Source organism: Stegodyphus dumicola, chromosome 9 (assembly GCF_044657685.1).
Source record: "Stegodyphus dumicola isolate Sdum_Otavi_A_Nest chromosome 9, ASM4465768v1".
NCBI lineage: Eukaryota > Metazoa > Arthropoda > Arachnida > Araneae > Eresidae > Stegodyphus > Stegodyphus dumicola.
Window position 1 is genome coordinate 177,801,355 of NC_140776.1, and position 16,518 is coordinate 177,817,872.

The 16,518-nt window shown below is 35.2% G+C and overlaps 1 protein-coding gene across 4 annotated transcripts in view; it reads right to left on the reverse strand.

Moving 5' to 3' along the window:
• Positions 1–16,518, reverse strand: part of LOC118206068 (protein Wnt-11b-1-like) — a 152,750-nt gene that overhangs the window by 121,278 nt on the left and 14,954 nt on the right. The window lies entirely within an intron of this gene.

Consider the following 16,518-nt stretch of genomic DNA (forward strand, 5'->3'; position numbering starts at 1 on the left):
CAGCACCATTTAAGCTATCTAGTAATGGACTGGCTCAATGATTAACCATTAAGCATGCCCACAGAATTGCTACTGTGGTCGGACGGGCGCATGTGAGCAAATGAGAATTACTGCGAGGGACCACTAGCTCAATGATATGTACTTACAGTAAAACAATCCTTAAGAGCCATGCAAAATTAATCGGGAACTCTGAGACAAAACCTCAGGAATTGACTTATTGCGACCAGAGTTCGAAAAGGAACCTACGAGTTTGCAGACGGGGGTTTAGGGTTGGTGATAAAGTGGCAGTAAGAAATTATCGCCAGGCCAACAGGCGATGGAGATGCGGGACCGTCCAAGCCAAGGATGGACATCTACAATCACTATAAATGTACATGGTCACCTATGGTGGCACTATAAATGTACATGGTCACCTAAAGTGGCAGTAAGAAATTATCGCCAGGCCAACAGGCGATGGAGATGCGGGACCGTCCAAGCCAAGGATGGACATCTACAATCACTATAAATGTACATGGTCACCTATGGTGGCACATGTCGACCAGATGCGTGATGGAGGAACCATTAATGATGATGGCTGCATACGTCCTCCTCTAGCTCTCGCGATATCCAGAGCTGATAAGAGTCCCAGAACCGTCCAAAGATAATAGCCACCAGAGGAGTCTGTATTGTTTTCGGAGCCCAAGGGGTTTTACCAGAAGTTCCATCCACCGGATCTGCTGCCAAAGACACCAGTTCTGCTACAACCTTTGCATCGGTCCACCAGAAACCGATGACCCCCCAAACAGACTGACCTTGGAATAAAGGGAAGAGATGTGGTGTACAGAGATGAGAGGACTTAATTGTAATCAAACTTAAAACTCCCGCGAACCAAACGAGTGTGAACCGGGCAATGACACTATGAAAATCGGTCATGGATTGTATGCGTTTATGTGCAGAAGGGATTTTTTTTTTTTTTGTATAAATAAAGCATCTTGTAAAATTAATATATGATGATGATACAATAAAAGGTGCTCAAACGACATATCTCTTCAAAAGGAAATGATTATGGCTTTTGCTTCTATCTATAATAGTTCGTCTATTCTATTGTAGCTAGCCGGTAATGAAAGTGCCCACACGACAGATCTTTTCAAAAGCAGACGTTTGGGCATTCTCGCTTGCTTCTATTTACAACAGGTCGCTATTATAATTTTTATTGTAGCTAGGAGAGACTGAATGTGCCCAAACGACGTCTGTCAGAAAAGCTGACATTTGGGATCTTCTTCTGCTTCCATCTATAATAGTTCGCAAGTTCCGTTTCTGTGGTAACTATTGCATGGAACCCCCTTCCGGGCTTTGACGTAGAGAACTCTGCGAAGCTACTGGCTAGGATCTGTACCTAGGCAGTCTCGGCCACAGGGGGTAAAATTTATGAACTTGGTGGTTCTGAAAGCCCTAGGAAAGGTCACTTATTGGCCGGCCTCGGGGTCTGGCAAGTCCTGATCGGTACGGCTCTAGTAGCCAGGCGGGTAGCGCTCCCTGGGTTCGTAAGTGGTCACCCCTGTTTCGCCCGCCACTGCGACGGGCAGCCCGAGCGACTGGTAGGTAGCAAATTAACGGCCAGTGCTGCCTGGTACTCCCAGGTGGTGCGCCGCCCTCTCTGAGGGGCAAGAGCGGAGGTTGAACCTCCGCGCCTAGTTCTGAGGGGTGGGTCGAGCCGTAAATGCGATTCAGTTCGCGCAGGCGGGGAAGCCTAAAACTTACTTACTAACTAGCATAGAATGAAGGTGCCCAAACGACAGATCACTTCGAAAACAGACGTTTGGACATATTCTTTTGCTTCTACGTAGTTTTGTTTCTACTGTGTAGCTAGCAGGGAATGAAGGTGCCCAGACGATAGATCCCTTAAAAAGCAGACGTTTGAACATCTTTTTTAGTTTCTATCTATAATAGTTCGCTAGTTCCGTTTCTGTTGTAGCTAGTGGGGAATGAGGTTGCCCGAATGACAGTTTTCTTAAAAAAACGGACGTTGCGCATCCTCTTAAGCTACTATCTCGTACAGTTCACCGATTTCGTTTCTATTGTTGCTAGCGTTTAAGGAAGGAGCCCAAACGGCAGATATCTTCTCTTGGAAAGCAGACGTCTGGGCATCCTTTTTACTGTTTATCTATAATAGTTCGCTAGTTTAGTTTCCATTGTATCTAGCAAGTAATGAAAGTACCCGAACGATAAATCATTTCAAAAACAGACGTTTGGGCATTCTCTTTTGCTTATATAGGTAACAGTTGGTTGGTTTCGTTCCTGTTGTACCTAACGGGTGCACATCTTATTGCGGTTCTTGCCTTATTGCGATCTAGTGGATTATGCCTGATTTCTAACATGCAGCTCTTACTGACTTGAACGATACTCAATGATAGACCTCTTCAAAGGCACACGTTTTGGCATTCTCTTTTCCTTCTATTCGTAATAGTTCCTAGTTCCGTTTCAATCGTATCTACCGGGGAATGAATGAAACAAATACAGTCAAAAGTCGTTAATTCGGACACCCATAATCCGAAATGATCTATAATCCGGACGTCAAAGCTAAAAACTTTCTGCCCATGCGCATAGGCGTTTACGCGTGCTTGTAAGACCTTTACGACTGCGCATATGCGTGTGCGCAAGCGCAGAATACGTTTACGCGTGCGCGTTTTATGTATAACGGACGGTATAAGCTAAAATTATCTAATTATCTATTTCACTTAAGTTTTACGTATAACAGACGGTATAAGCTAAAATTATCTAATTATCTATTTCAGTTAATGTTGATGATTGCGTTGTTCCTTAATCTTCGATTGGATCCGGCTTATTACTTTTTGCAGACTGTAAGAGCAATTTTATAAAAGTAAACTTGAACTTTCGATTATGTCAAATAGAATTTCCAATGCTGGAGCTCCCAAAGGATCTACAAAACGAAAGTATGTTTCGATGTCCATCAAACAAAAAGTGGAATTGCTGCAAAAAATGGATAAAGACATGAAGAAGGTGACAGAGAGGTTAGTGAAAACGAAAAAATTTCGATTGACAAGTTAGTCGGTATTCTCGGCACAGCAATTACGGGACTAAAACAGCGGAACTTTGTAACCGAACAAGAAATTATGTCTGTTTATAGAATTAGAGAGAAAGTATTATCACATAAAACGAAGCAACTTAAACAACTTCCATTGAAAGAAATGTTTAATAAAGTAAACAAATAAATATTAAGCTTTTTCTTTTTGTAAATTTTGATACACTTTAGATCATAATTGTTCTTTATTTCATAAATTACGGTTTCATATTTTTAATTTTGTAATTTCTGCATGCCATCTTACCAGATTTAAACTGATGATCTATAATCCGGAAAAATCGATAATCCTGACGAGTCCGGATTAACGACTTTTGACTGTAGTTCCTAGTTTCGTTTCTATCGTATCTAGCGGGGTATGAATGAAACAAATAATTGATGCCTCTTTTTTGGTACCTAAAAGAAAGGTTATCTTTTACCGTCAAAGAAGACATTAAATGTATTAATAATAATTCCAATTTCACTATTAGTGGAGATCTCTCTCTCTCTTTTTTTAAAATTTTAACTGTATATATTATGAAACATGTATGTGTTACGGCCCACTGTATATATTATGAAACATGTATGTATTACGGCCAACGAAAATTATTATGAACTATGTAAGCAAGTATGAACTATGTAAGCATGTATATGTATGAACTATGTAAGCATGTATTATGAAAGATCTATGTATTATGAACTACTTGTATATAAGCATGTACTATGAACTATATAACTATGTAAGCATGTATACATGAACATAATATATGTATACATGTTCATAATATATGTATACATGTTCATAATATATGTATACATGTTCATAATATATTATGAACTATGTAAGCATGTAACTATGTAAGCCCTTATAGGGCCCATGAGGTGTTGCCCCGGATAGTTGCGGAATCTGGACTAGACCCGAATAGTCTAAGTAAGCCACACGGGTGTCCAGATTCTCCTCTCAACTGTCAACTATTAGTGGAGATGGTACTGGAAAGACTCGTAATTTGTTTAGTTGATGTGCATAAGATCATTGTATAGAAAAGTTGTTGATATCGAAATCCTTTCTTCATTCTGCAAATGTTCTAATTATTCAAAAGGCGTAAGATTTGTAGAACAGTACGAGATGTGGCAGGCACAAGATTCCAGTAAATGTCAGAAAAACCACAATACAATGGTTCTACAGCAATGATGGAAGTTGTTGGATGCAGTGTTCCAGTGTTATACATAATGTGCAGTATACACAGTATATTGGTCATGCAAAAACATTCAATGCTATTCAACAATCAGACCCTTATAGCAGAGATTTAGCTATTAGTAAAACTGAATGTGTTGAACATATTCAGAAAAGGATGGGCATTTGATTACGAAAGCGAAAGCAAGAAATAAAGATGAAGAAACTTAGTGATGATAAAACTCTCAGCGGGAAAAGTTCACCTTATGGATGCTATAATAAATAAATTGGCATTTTATAATGGAAATGCAATTAGAAAACATTGCAATTTTGTAAAAGATATGCAAAAGGCAGTTTCTGCAACATTTGACTACAAGCATTCAAGCAACATGGAACCTACTTATAATTTTTGCCAAAAAGAGGAGGATTCATGGTGTACATATCAAAGAGTAAGTGTGGGTGCAAATATGAAATCGTATAAACATAAAAATTCGATTCCACCACCTGTTGCTGTCAAAACTATATTTAGAGATCTCCGCATGGCATTACAGTCAAAAGTCCTTAATCCGGACTCGTCGGAATTCGGCGATTCCGGATCATCAGTTTAAATCTGGTAAGATGGCATGCAGAAATTGTAAAATTAAAAATATGAAACTGTAATTTATGAAATAAAGAGCAATTATGATCTAAAGGGTATCAAAATTTACAAAAAAAAAAAAAAAAAAAAAAGCTTCATTTATTTGTTTACTTTATTAAACATTTCCTTCAACGCGCGCATGCGTAAAGCATACATTACGCATACCTGAAATTAGAAAATTGCAACCAGAAAATTATTTGATGTGTACTCTTGATATTTATAATGACGAGGAATTTGATTTAAATCATATCAAAGACGGAGTACATCGAGATGAAATACTACATTTAGTAAGGAATTATAAGCCGAATAAAATAAAAACATCTGCCCTGAAGATAAGGATAGTGCTGACAGATCAACTTCCAGTTCATTGCGCGCCGCGTCCCCCCCCGCAGAGCAGCGTGAAATTAATAAACATATTTCAAAATGGTTAGAGAATCAAAGGATATGCCTTTATCCATTTTTTGCAGCAATTCCACTTTTTGTTTGATGGACATTGAAACATGCTTTCCCTTTGTAGATCCAGCATCGGAAATTCTATTTGACATAATCGAAAGTTCCAGCTTACTTTTATAAAATTGCTCTAACAGTCTGCAAAAAATAATAAGCCGGATCCAATTCGAAGATTAAAGAACAACGCAATCTGCAACATTAACTGAAATAGATAATTAGATAATTTTAGCTTAGCTAAATAATAATAAGCCGGAATAATTATAATAAGCCGGATCCAATTCGAAGATTAAAGAACAACGCAATCTGCAACATTAACTGAAATAGATAATTAGATAATTTTAGTTTAGCTTATACCGTCCGTTATACATTAAACGCGCATGCGTAAACGAATTACGAGCATGCTTAACGGTATTACGCGCATGCGTCAAAGCATTTTGCGTTGAGGCATGCGCAGAAAGTTTGTAGCTTTGAGGTCCGGATTATGGGTGTCTGGATTAACGACTTTTGACTGTATTACAAAATGGTTTCATTTGAATTCTGTGTATGTCCTCCTTGCTTTGGACGACATACACAGAATCCAAATGAATCATTGAAAACATTCCTGGCGTGGTTCTAATATTGTCAAGGCAGCAGTGAATGAGGCAGTTATTATATACAACAATGGTCAAGCTGGGCGATTACATGCTATATATGCACTTGGATATTGAATTAGTGATAATGCAATCAAGTTTGCAGCAAACACTGATCAGTGTCATATTCAATCAACCGAAATACAGTCAGAGATGTCTATAATAAATGCTAGCAAAGCTAGGTAAAGCCCCAAACAAGCTATAGTAACAGCTGTTGAAGAACAAGAAGGAATAGTGTATGTAGCTTGGCAGTTTTAATGCTATTTGTAAGATAAGTTATGCAAAATTTTGAAACTTTAAAACCATTTTTTTAACTTGCGTGTGCTCTTTAAAAAAAATCTGTTATAGATATTATTTTTAAAATTTCATGGCAGGTACAGAATGATATTGCTGTAAATGTGCACCTACGTTTTCCTTCGAAAACTTATTTTTTAAGTACCATATACACTGACTACCAATAAGTATTTGGACACCTATGCAAATGACGATATCTGCAGTCCTAAGGTACGTCACGGACTCCGCCGGTATATATCGTGTAGGAAACAGCATCGGTTTTAGTCGCATGCAAGATGCCTCGCAGTTCGGAGCTCTCTGATTTCGAGAAAGGTATAATTATCGGGTATCACAAATGTGGCCGATCCTTAAAGGGCATATCTAGCGATCTGAAGTACCCAAAATCGACAGTGGCCTATGTGATTAAGAAGTAGAAGGTGAGCGGTGATTGTCGGAATGTGCCCTGAGTCGGCAGACCAACGAAACTGGGAGATATAGACTAAAGAGTGCTGTCCAGAGAAATTGGGAAGAACCGCACCCAACCGATGGCCCTCATCCACGAGGAGTTTCAACAGGCATCCGGGAGTATTGTTTCAATGAATAACATCCGTAAGGAAGCACATCTGCTTGGTTTTCATGGTCGTGCCCATAAGCCTTTGATCACAAAGTCCAACCGCGCTGCTCGGTTAATGTGGTGCAAAGCACATCGAAATTGGACCGTAGATCAGTGGAAACGGGTTCTTTGGACTGACGAATCAAGGTTCACCCTTTACCGTTCGAATGGCAGGGTCTGGGACTGGCGTCTACCTGGGGAACGTCTCCTGCCAGAATGCATTGTGCCAACAGTCAAGTTCGGCGAAGGTGGAATTATGGTCTGGGGATGTTTCTCCTGGTATGGGCTGGGACCCTTGGTCCCCATTCATGGTAAGCTCAACTCCGATGCCTACTGCACTATTTTGGATGGCAATGGGCTTCCTACGTTGTGGCAGTTTTACGGGTTGGACCCCTGTTACTTTCAGGACGACAATGCCAGATGTCATGTTTCGACGTTAACCAAGGCTTGGTATGGTGCCAATGGAGTTCATCGAATGGACTGGCCTGCCCAGAGTCCAGACCTGAACCCTATCGAGAACCTTTGGGACGAGTTGCATCGCGGAATTCAGGGGTGCACTACCCGTGAAAAATCAGTGAAGGAACTTCTATGTCTCCTCCAAGCCGAGGGGAAGAAAATACCACTAGCTGTCATACAAAGACTTGTGGAAAGTATGTCCCGGAGGGTCCACGCTGTAATTACCTCTCGTGGAGGCTCTACCAACTATTGATTTTGAATAAAGTTAGTTTTTCTTTTCTATCACAGGTGTCCAAATACTTATTGGTAGTCAGTGTATTCCAGTGTACAACAGGCACTTTTAATGCCATAAATAGGATCGAAATTTACAGATGTGCATTATACACCAAATATAAAAATGATAGTTTTAAGAATCAGGAAAAGATGAGAATACAAAAATTAGATTTTTATGTGTACCTAAATTCTGTTTATTTAAAAAAAAAGAACGACATACCATATGAACTTAAAAATTTTCATGATCGGATAGCATGCAAAGTTTGTCAGATATATCTTCTGTTCTGTCTTCAAGCACATCATTGAATTGGTTAATCTTGGGATTATGGTAACTTGGCGACTTTTGGCGAAACTTTGGCGACTAACCCTGCTACAGCAACCTGCTAGTTTTTTTTTTTTTTTTTTTTTTTTGACGCCATTTTGTTTTCACGAAGTAAAGGCAATTTTTTTTTTTTCTTTTTAACTCAACATTTTTTCCAACAATCTGCTAGCCGAATTACGCTTATCCAAATACGCCAAACTACCTGTTACCATATTCCAAAGATTAGCCATTGAATTCTGTTTCATCTTCAGCATCACTGCTACTATGATCCATAAATAAATAATAATCTTCCTTTTTATATAGATTGTTAGATACAGTAAAATTTTTAAATGACTTTTGAATTATGTCAGGTTTAATTTCATTCCATGCTCTTACTATCCACTCAAGATCTTATTCCTATACTGGCATGACACTTTTGGCCTCCTTTTGTAAATATTTTTTCACCTAACATCTATCTATTCCACTGTGGTTTAAAATTTTCTTTGAATGGTTTATTGATACTGTTGGGTAGAGGCGAGCGAACGTTTTTTTCTCTGTGTACTCATACTGATACTGGGAGTGCAATGGCCACTTCCGCCAACACATCTTTCATGCAAGGGTGCTCAGTGTAGAGACTGCTGTGTTGTTGTGTGATGTATAATATAATTTGTTGTATGCTGTACTTATCTGTTTTATGTCCAAATAAAGTGTGTTGTCCTACAATTTATGGATCCTTTACTGCATGTATGAGCCTCTGAACAATAGATACAGACATATAAAGGCTGAACTAATGGTGTTAATCCACCTGGAATAACTGACCTTTTATACTCTTTCAACAGTATCTTTGTATTATCCTATCCGACTACGTTCGATACCCTTATTTTGAAAAAGTGTACAAATAAATTCATTTTTGGTGCTAATTAGCAGAATGCTACCTAAAATGATAGAAACAGTTTATAAACATATTATTAAAATGTAATTTTTACTTTTTCCTCCCATTTTAGATCAAAAATGTATTCAAATTTCGGTATCACGAGATTAGTTCCCTAAAAATTTTTTATCAGTATTTTACTTTTTTTTTCACTTATTAAAGCATAAGGAATAAAATGGCCTAAAATATAAGCAATAAAGCAAAATGTCTATTAAATATACCTGTTTGAGTACATACACTAGCTATTTTTTGAGAAATTTTTCTCTCTTCATTTACAAAATTGTCTGCAAAAATCTTAAATATGTATATAAACCCAAACTTTTAGTCCATTTAATTCCCAATATTCTATATAATATTTGTGGGAAGTATCATAAAATTGCTATAGTAATATTTTAAGTTACGGTGTTTTTCGTATTAGAAATGCTGACCAAAAACAAGTTTTTCAAAAAACAAATCTTTAGAAAATATATTACATTGCTAAAAGTGCCCTGTTTTGTATATTGCACCTTCTGTTAACCCTATTTTAGAAGATTTTTTTCTTTAAAGAAGCTCTTAATTTTTTCTTGTAATTATTGCGGAATGTAAAGAATGCCGTTTTGAATCGACAGTCCGAGCTTTATCAATACAGTTATATCCCTTGATAGTATATTGTCCATGTTTCATATTAAGTTTCCCAATATTTTTAACATACTCAAAAATCCATTATTAAACTGTATTACTCCTATATAGGAATCAAGACACAATGTTGTCAACTCAACAAACACTTGTTTGGTAATGATACTTTATTAAAAATCTCATTATTGTTTTGAGTTTCGAAACACACTAGACAGGATAATGCAGAAAATACAGATTTTAGAATTTCAACATCAAATATTCTATTACCAGCTTCATTACCAGCAGCATTATTAGCTTCATTATAATTTTCAGAAAATTTTTATTTTTTCCTAGTTTCGATTCACTGGTAGAAGCTTTCACAGTATATATGTTTCCAGCAAATCGCCATTTTTTAGAACGAAAAGTTCCATAATAAAGTGAAAATATTTTTATCACAATGTTAAAATAACAAAGCAGAATAAAATAAAAAATAATACTGAATAACAGCAAGCACGCTAAATCACAATGTAATCAAATCAGAATGTAAACATAAACGGAAATGTTGCCAAATATGATACTGAAATTTTGAAAGTAATCTTGCTTCCAAGCACATAATAATAATACATATATTTCAAAATCATCTTTCGAATATCGCCAACAATATTCAAATGAAATATTCTTGTTTAGAGCAGTCTGTGTCCCTTAAACATAAACTTCTGGCCATTTAAACAGCAACTTCTGGCCTTTTAAACAGCAATTTCCGGTTCATGGTGTAGAACAAAAACAGCCATAACTCTACTTCTAATCACCGGAGAGACAACAAAAATAGTTTTTGGAAGCTAAAAATACAAGTTTTAAGGGGTATCAAAAACCCCTATACCGACAATGTTAAATTGGCCATTTTCGATGTACCTTTTCTCAAAATCTGCTGTAGATACAAGCTTGAAATTTTTTCTGTAATTAAAGTATACCTATTTGATTATACTGAAATGAGCTTTTGAAGCATTTTGAATTTTAGAGTAAATTACAGAATATTTTGTTACGCATAGTAAAATTTAGCATTTTTCTCGCACAAAAGAATTTAAAAAATTTTTTTTCTAAGTTTATTACAAAAAGCTCATTTCAGTAAATATTAGGGAACCTAATAAATAAGCCATAAAAGGTTTAGATACCTGTGAGCAGTAGTTCCCGAGAAAAGCTACATTGAGTATAAAAAAATCCCGTTTGGAGAAAAAGGCGTTTTTATGTAAAAATCCTCATTGATCAAAGCAGTAGATGACAAATTAAAACTAGATTTTTTTACAGTTCTAATTTTCATAGAGATTAAAGAATTGTATTTTTAGAAAGATAAAAGTTTAGAGAATTTGAAAATGCAAAATTCCGAAATCACAATTTTTTGAAGATTTTGGGGTTCCAACACCCCTTAATTTAAAGTAATAAAATTTTTTTGAAACATTTCTTCAAAATTGACGATCAGAACGTAGTCGGATACCTTATGGAATAAGAACATGTCCCAAATTAAAAGACTTTCTGGATTCGTTAACATGACACTTTCGCCAAAGATTTCTTATCCACAATTTCACACTGTTTTTGCCCATCCATTTTTTCTGGTGAACATGGATGGAAACACCACTTGGGAAATTACATTTTGACATCATCTCATTTAAAAATTACCATGGATTTTAAATTTGTACCACCCACTAAGCAGGAAAGCACCATGGTGAGGCGAGATTTTTCGTGACATGTTGTTTTTATGTGAACTGTTTTTGTACTCTTCAGATCATTTTATTTCTTATCATATCAAAAATTACTAGGTTTTCATTCATATTTCCAATATGTGACAGTAAATAATTTTTTCCCCTTTCATACTCATTAACACTTCTGAAACTTATCAATTTTGTTGTCCAGATCAGAAGCTTTTGTTTTTTTTTTTCTTTTAGAACTAAATCATTCAATACTATAAATCCTGAGAATACAAAGGAAGTAATTTCATGAATTTTCTTTTTTGTTTGTTCTTCAGAATAAAACACAAAACATTTTTCTACATACACATTTTAGATGACTATTTATAAAGAGGTAATGTGTTTTCAAATGAAAATAAAAAGTATATTACTTTGATGCATGAATTATAACAGTATCTCAAAGGCATGGCTTTAATTATAATAAACACTATATCATAAATGTCTTAAAAATTGTACAACAATCTATTTTACCTCATGAACCCCTTTTACCATTGCTAGAAAAGTCTCCTCACCTTTCCAATACTAAAAAAAATTCATATACATTTATTTAGAGACTATAATTTAATGTGTTTTGTAAATGAAACAACAAAAGTGTAGAAAATGCCAATATATATACCAAACTTGAACAAAAGTAGATTTTTATATTTACAAACTAAAATTAAATCTTAACAGATAAATAAAAGGCTGTTCACATTATGCCAAAATTATAGCTGATATCTTGGTGCAAATCTAAAATCGCGAAATATGGTTGGGGGCTATGACAAAAAAAAAAAAAAAAAAATAATAATAATAAATAAATAAATAAATAAATAAAAATAAAAAATAAAAAAAATAAAAAAAAATTCATTAGTCTTTATTCAAAAATATCACTATCCTGCAAGAGTGCAAGACAAAAAAACCAAGCCCCCCCCCCAAAAAAAAGACAAAAAGCTGAAATCGAAATCTGACATGTGATTCCTATTTCTAGTTTTGTATAGCAATTTGTTCCTACTTCTTGTATTTTTAAAACTTTGCTAAGATGCTCACCAACAACCAAGTGAATCAGAAAGCTGAATATTTGTAGCTTGAGTTCAGATCCAATGAACCGACCGCTGCATGAATGTTTTCACAGACTCTTCCCAAATGGTTGGTTGACTTTTAATAGCACAAAACCTTGAAGGTTATTATGTGCCAGACGAATGGTGTTTCTCACACGGAGCATGAATGCAAAGCAGTTTCCTCTAAAATGCCAAAAGATATATGTTTGCATCTTCCATACTATAAACAACAGTATCACCAGTGGCTAATTATGGTTTGACCCGGATTCAAATCCTTGTGAATGGGCTGGCCACATAAGATTTTTGTGGTTTTACTCAAACATAGTGCAATATGAGCCAGTTCCCTTTAAGAAAGTTCTCCAGAAATGCACCCTCATTGTGCTGTGCCGCAATATGAATAAACCAATCTAGTAACAGCAGTTTTGTGATATTCTGTGGTATTAATAAAGAATTATCGCCTATTTCTTTTTAGAATTAAAAATCTTCTACCTTTTTAACTATTTCTTTTGATGTATTTTTTTTTCGTGTGTATGTCATGCTTTCAGGCTTAAAATGAATATTTTGATTTTACTTCCTATCCCATAAATGAAGAGCAACAAAGTTCTTTAATGTTATCTGAATACAATAAAATCCTTTTCTACACATCTACCATTAACAAATTTAAATTTAGTGACAGTTTGTCCACAAATTAAAAAATTGTCTTTATTATTACCAGGTAGATTCTTTAAAGAACTTCTGAAAGCAACACAATATCACTTCTCAAATGTAGTGTTAGATAGTTTACTGCCCTATGAGAGATTCCCCCCTCGAGTTTCATAATATCTTTGCTGTGTGTTATGATATAGCAACATCAATGCTGTGTATTAAACAATTTTATTATGTGCATAACTTGTTTCATGCTTGAAATTACACACATTGGAAAGGCATGAAACGTGAGGACACGTTGGGATGGCATAAAATCAGTAAATATGATTAAATACTGTATCCATAATATATTTAGCCTACCATGGAACTTAGTGGAAAAAACCAGTGAACATTGATAATTAGACAAAGTTCCAAATTCTGGCGAACAAACTGGCTGCATGGCCATTCGTAAATCTCAGCAAACAGATTGCATGCAAATTTTCATCGATATTTCCCGCTGCATGATGCAAGTACAAGCCAGTGTTCCTTAGAAAGCCCTCCATGAAAGCATCTTTCCATCAGGGATTATACTCTAATATACCTACATGTAATTTAATGAATTCCAATCTCTTTAGGTAGACAGTTTGTTTCTCGAAATCCAAACTAAATGTATTAAAATCCTTTACTACACATATATTTAAATAATAACTTGGAAAACAGAATGTTAATTTTTTTATATTTCTTGTACATTATTAGGTGGATATCTAGAGACAGGTAGATAAAAACTATGTAAATCAAAATTTTAACTTAAATTTGTTTTGCCCCTTAACTAGTCATTTAATTCTGGGTATTTTCCTTTTCTGTACTAAAAATAGAAACTGGTCATAATAAACCTCTCTGGATTGCATCACTTTCATATTAATCCATGCCAAGTGATTCTTACATAATGCTGGCCAAGAATTCGAATACAATACAGTAATGCTTCAATATTCAATATTTTACTCAATAATCAATGCTGTACTTGATAAATATTTTATCTTGTACTACAATACAGAATTCTTACCAACTGATTACCATCAGTTCTGAATGGAGAACAAACAGTCTGAGGGTCTCGCACCTCTTTTTTTTCTACTACAAACCTCTCAAAAGAATTTCTGCTCCAAGGGGGCATTGAAAGCTTGCATACATCCATTCATGCAGTGGCTTATAATGCAGAGACATTATAAGCTTATAAATATATATGCTTTCTACAGCATTCGAACCCGGATCCTTCCTTACGGTATTCAACGTCACTAACCATTATCTTATCTGGGCAGCCCTATACATACCAATTGATGGAGACTTAATTCGAGTAAGAGGTTAGGTGGTACTGTCACACGTCACCACATACTTAGCATTAGAAGAACATCAAATAACACTGCGAGATGCTGTAGCCATTGTGGCTTAACTCGGGGCATAATTTAATAATTACACTATTTCAGACACTCAAATTACTTTACAGCAGAACATACACATGGATACCATCTGACGTAAATCTAAAATATAATGACCTAGCTAATAGGTTAACAAAGGAGGGTACTTCCATGCCTCAGGGTAATGATGAACCTTTGACCTATCTTGAACTATACTTGAAAACAAAGGCTTTAATTAACAATTCTTGGAGACAGCTACTGACACACTCGTAGTATAGTAGTACAGGTCCTGGTACTGCTATTGGTTTCAAGGGTGACAGAAGGACCAATTGGCTCTTGCTCATTTGATTTCAGGACATTTAAAGAATCACAGATATTCCTGCGGTACTAAAACTTTTCCCACTCATGAAATGTAAAACCATGAAGCTACTGCGTAACATCTACTTAGTTATGTTTTGCCTTGGTGCATGAAGATCTGCTGAAGAGACTTAATTTCATGTTTCAAGTTATGAAGGCAAATGAACTTATGGATCTGATCTGATTCAGATCAAAGGGTTTAGTAAGAAGAAGATACACATTACAAAGACAACACTTACAGAAATTTACATATACAGTCAAAAGTCGTTAATCCGGACTCATCGGGACTTCGGCGATTCCGGGTTATAGATCATCAGATTAAATCTGGTAAGATGGCATGCAGAAATTATAAAATTAAAAATATGAAACCATCATTTATGAAATAAAGAACAATTATGATCTAAAGGGTATCAAAATTTACAAAAAAAAAAAAAAAAAAAAAAAAAAAAAAAAGGTTAATATTTATTTGTTTACTTTATTAAACATTTCTTTCAATGTAAGTTGTTTAAGTTGCTTCGTTTTATATGACAATACTTTCTCTTTAATTCTATAAACAGACATAATTTCTTCTTCAGTTACAAAGTTCCATTGTTCAAGTCCTATAATTGCTGTGTCGAGAATACCGACCAATTTGTCAATCGAAATTTTTTTTGTTTTCAATAACCTTTGTATCACTTTCTTCACTATCGGAAGCAAATTATAATGATGAGGAATTTGATTTAAATCATATCAAAGGAGTACATCGAGATGAAATACTACATTTAGTAAGGAATTATAAACCAAATAAAATAAAAACATCTGCGCTGAAGATACGGATAGTGCTGACAGATCAATTTCCAATTCATTGCACGCTGCGGCTAAGAACATTTAACACTATGCATTTCAAGCAAATCTAAAGACCGAAACTAAAATGGATATCTCAATACTCCGAATTCAGCTCAGAACTAACAAATGAGAAACTGATGCTCTTTTTTAGCAGGACAGCGCACAGCCAGTAAGATTCCAGCCATTACTATTTCAAAGTGCTAATAATTTTAAAGACGATGCATGGTAAATCGTATCCAAAGAGTGAAGCTTGCATGGAGATCTCTCAATACTCCGAAGTTAAATCTGAACTAAAAACAGAGAACTGGTGCTTTCTCCATGTTATATAGTTCCCCTCCCCCCAGGCACTGAATTCAAGTTCCTCTGGCTGTTTTAAAATTACAGGAAGGCATATATAGTTAGTTATACAGATCCAGATATGGTTACATCTAACATATAGGGATCAGACCAACAGCAGTTACTGTATTTGACGGTATATAAGATGCACTTTTTTCCTAAATTTGGTCTCAAAAAAGTTACCTGCGTCTTATACGTGAAGGTAATTGCATTCAATAATTGTTTATTTGGCTTTTACGAAACGTAAGAACTAAAAGAAACCACGCTATTGAAACTTTTTTTCCTTGTGTGTGGTCGTCTAAATAAGGGTACGTCTTATATGCCGTCAAATACGGTATTCAGTTATACAGGGGCTGGATCAAAATGTCGCCAAAACCATCACCAGCTTGGCAGTATCTCACAAATTTAATCAGATAGCCATTTTTCACAATGTTAACTAGTCTTGTTCCTGTTCTTAAGTTCTTGTAATCTTATTTTCCAGAAAAGCTTTGCTTTACATCAGAGTTTTCATACTACATTAAAAAAAAATTCTCAACAATATTATATACAATTTGAAATGTCGTTTTAGTTATCTTTGTTGCAACAAATGATTTATGTCTTTGTACAAATAACATTTTGCACAGATTTTTTGTGTGTAATTCTTACAAATTTACAGTTTTACTTTGCTCTTGATAAAATTTGGCACACCTAACCTTCAAAACAAGAGGATGGTCACTTTCTGCATAAGATTTCTCAAAAACCATCCCACTCTTTATATGCTTATATTTTATGCTAATTTAACAAACTTTTAATTAGT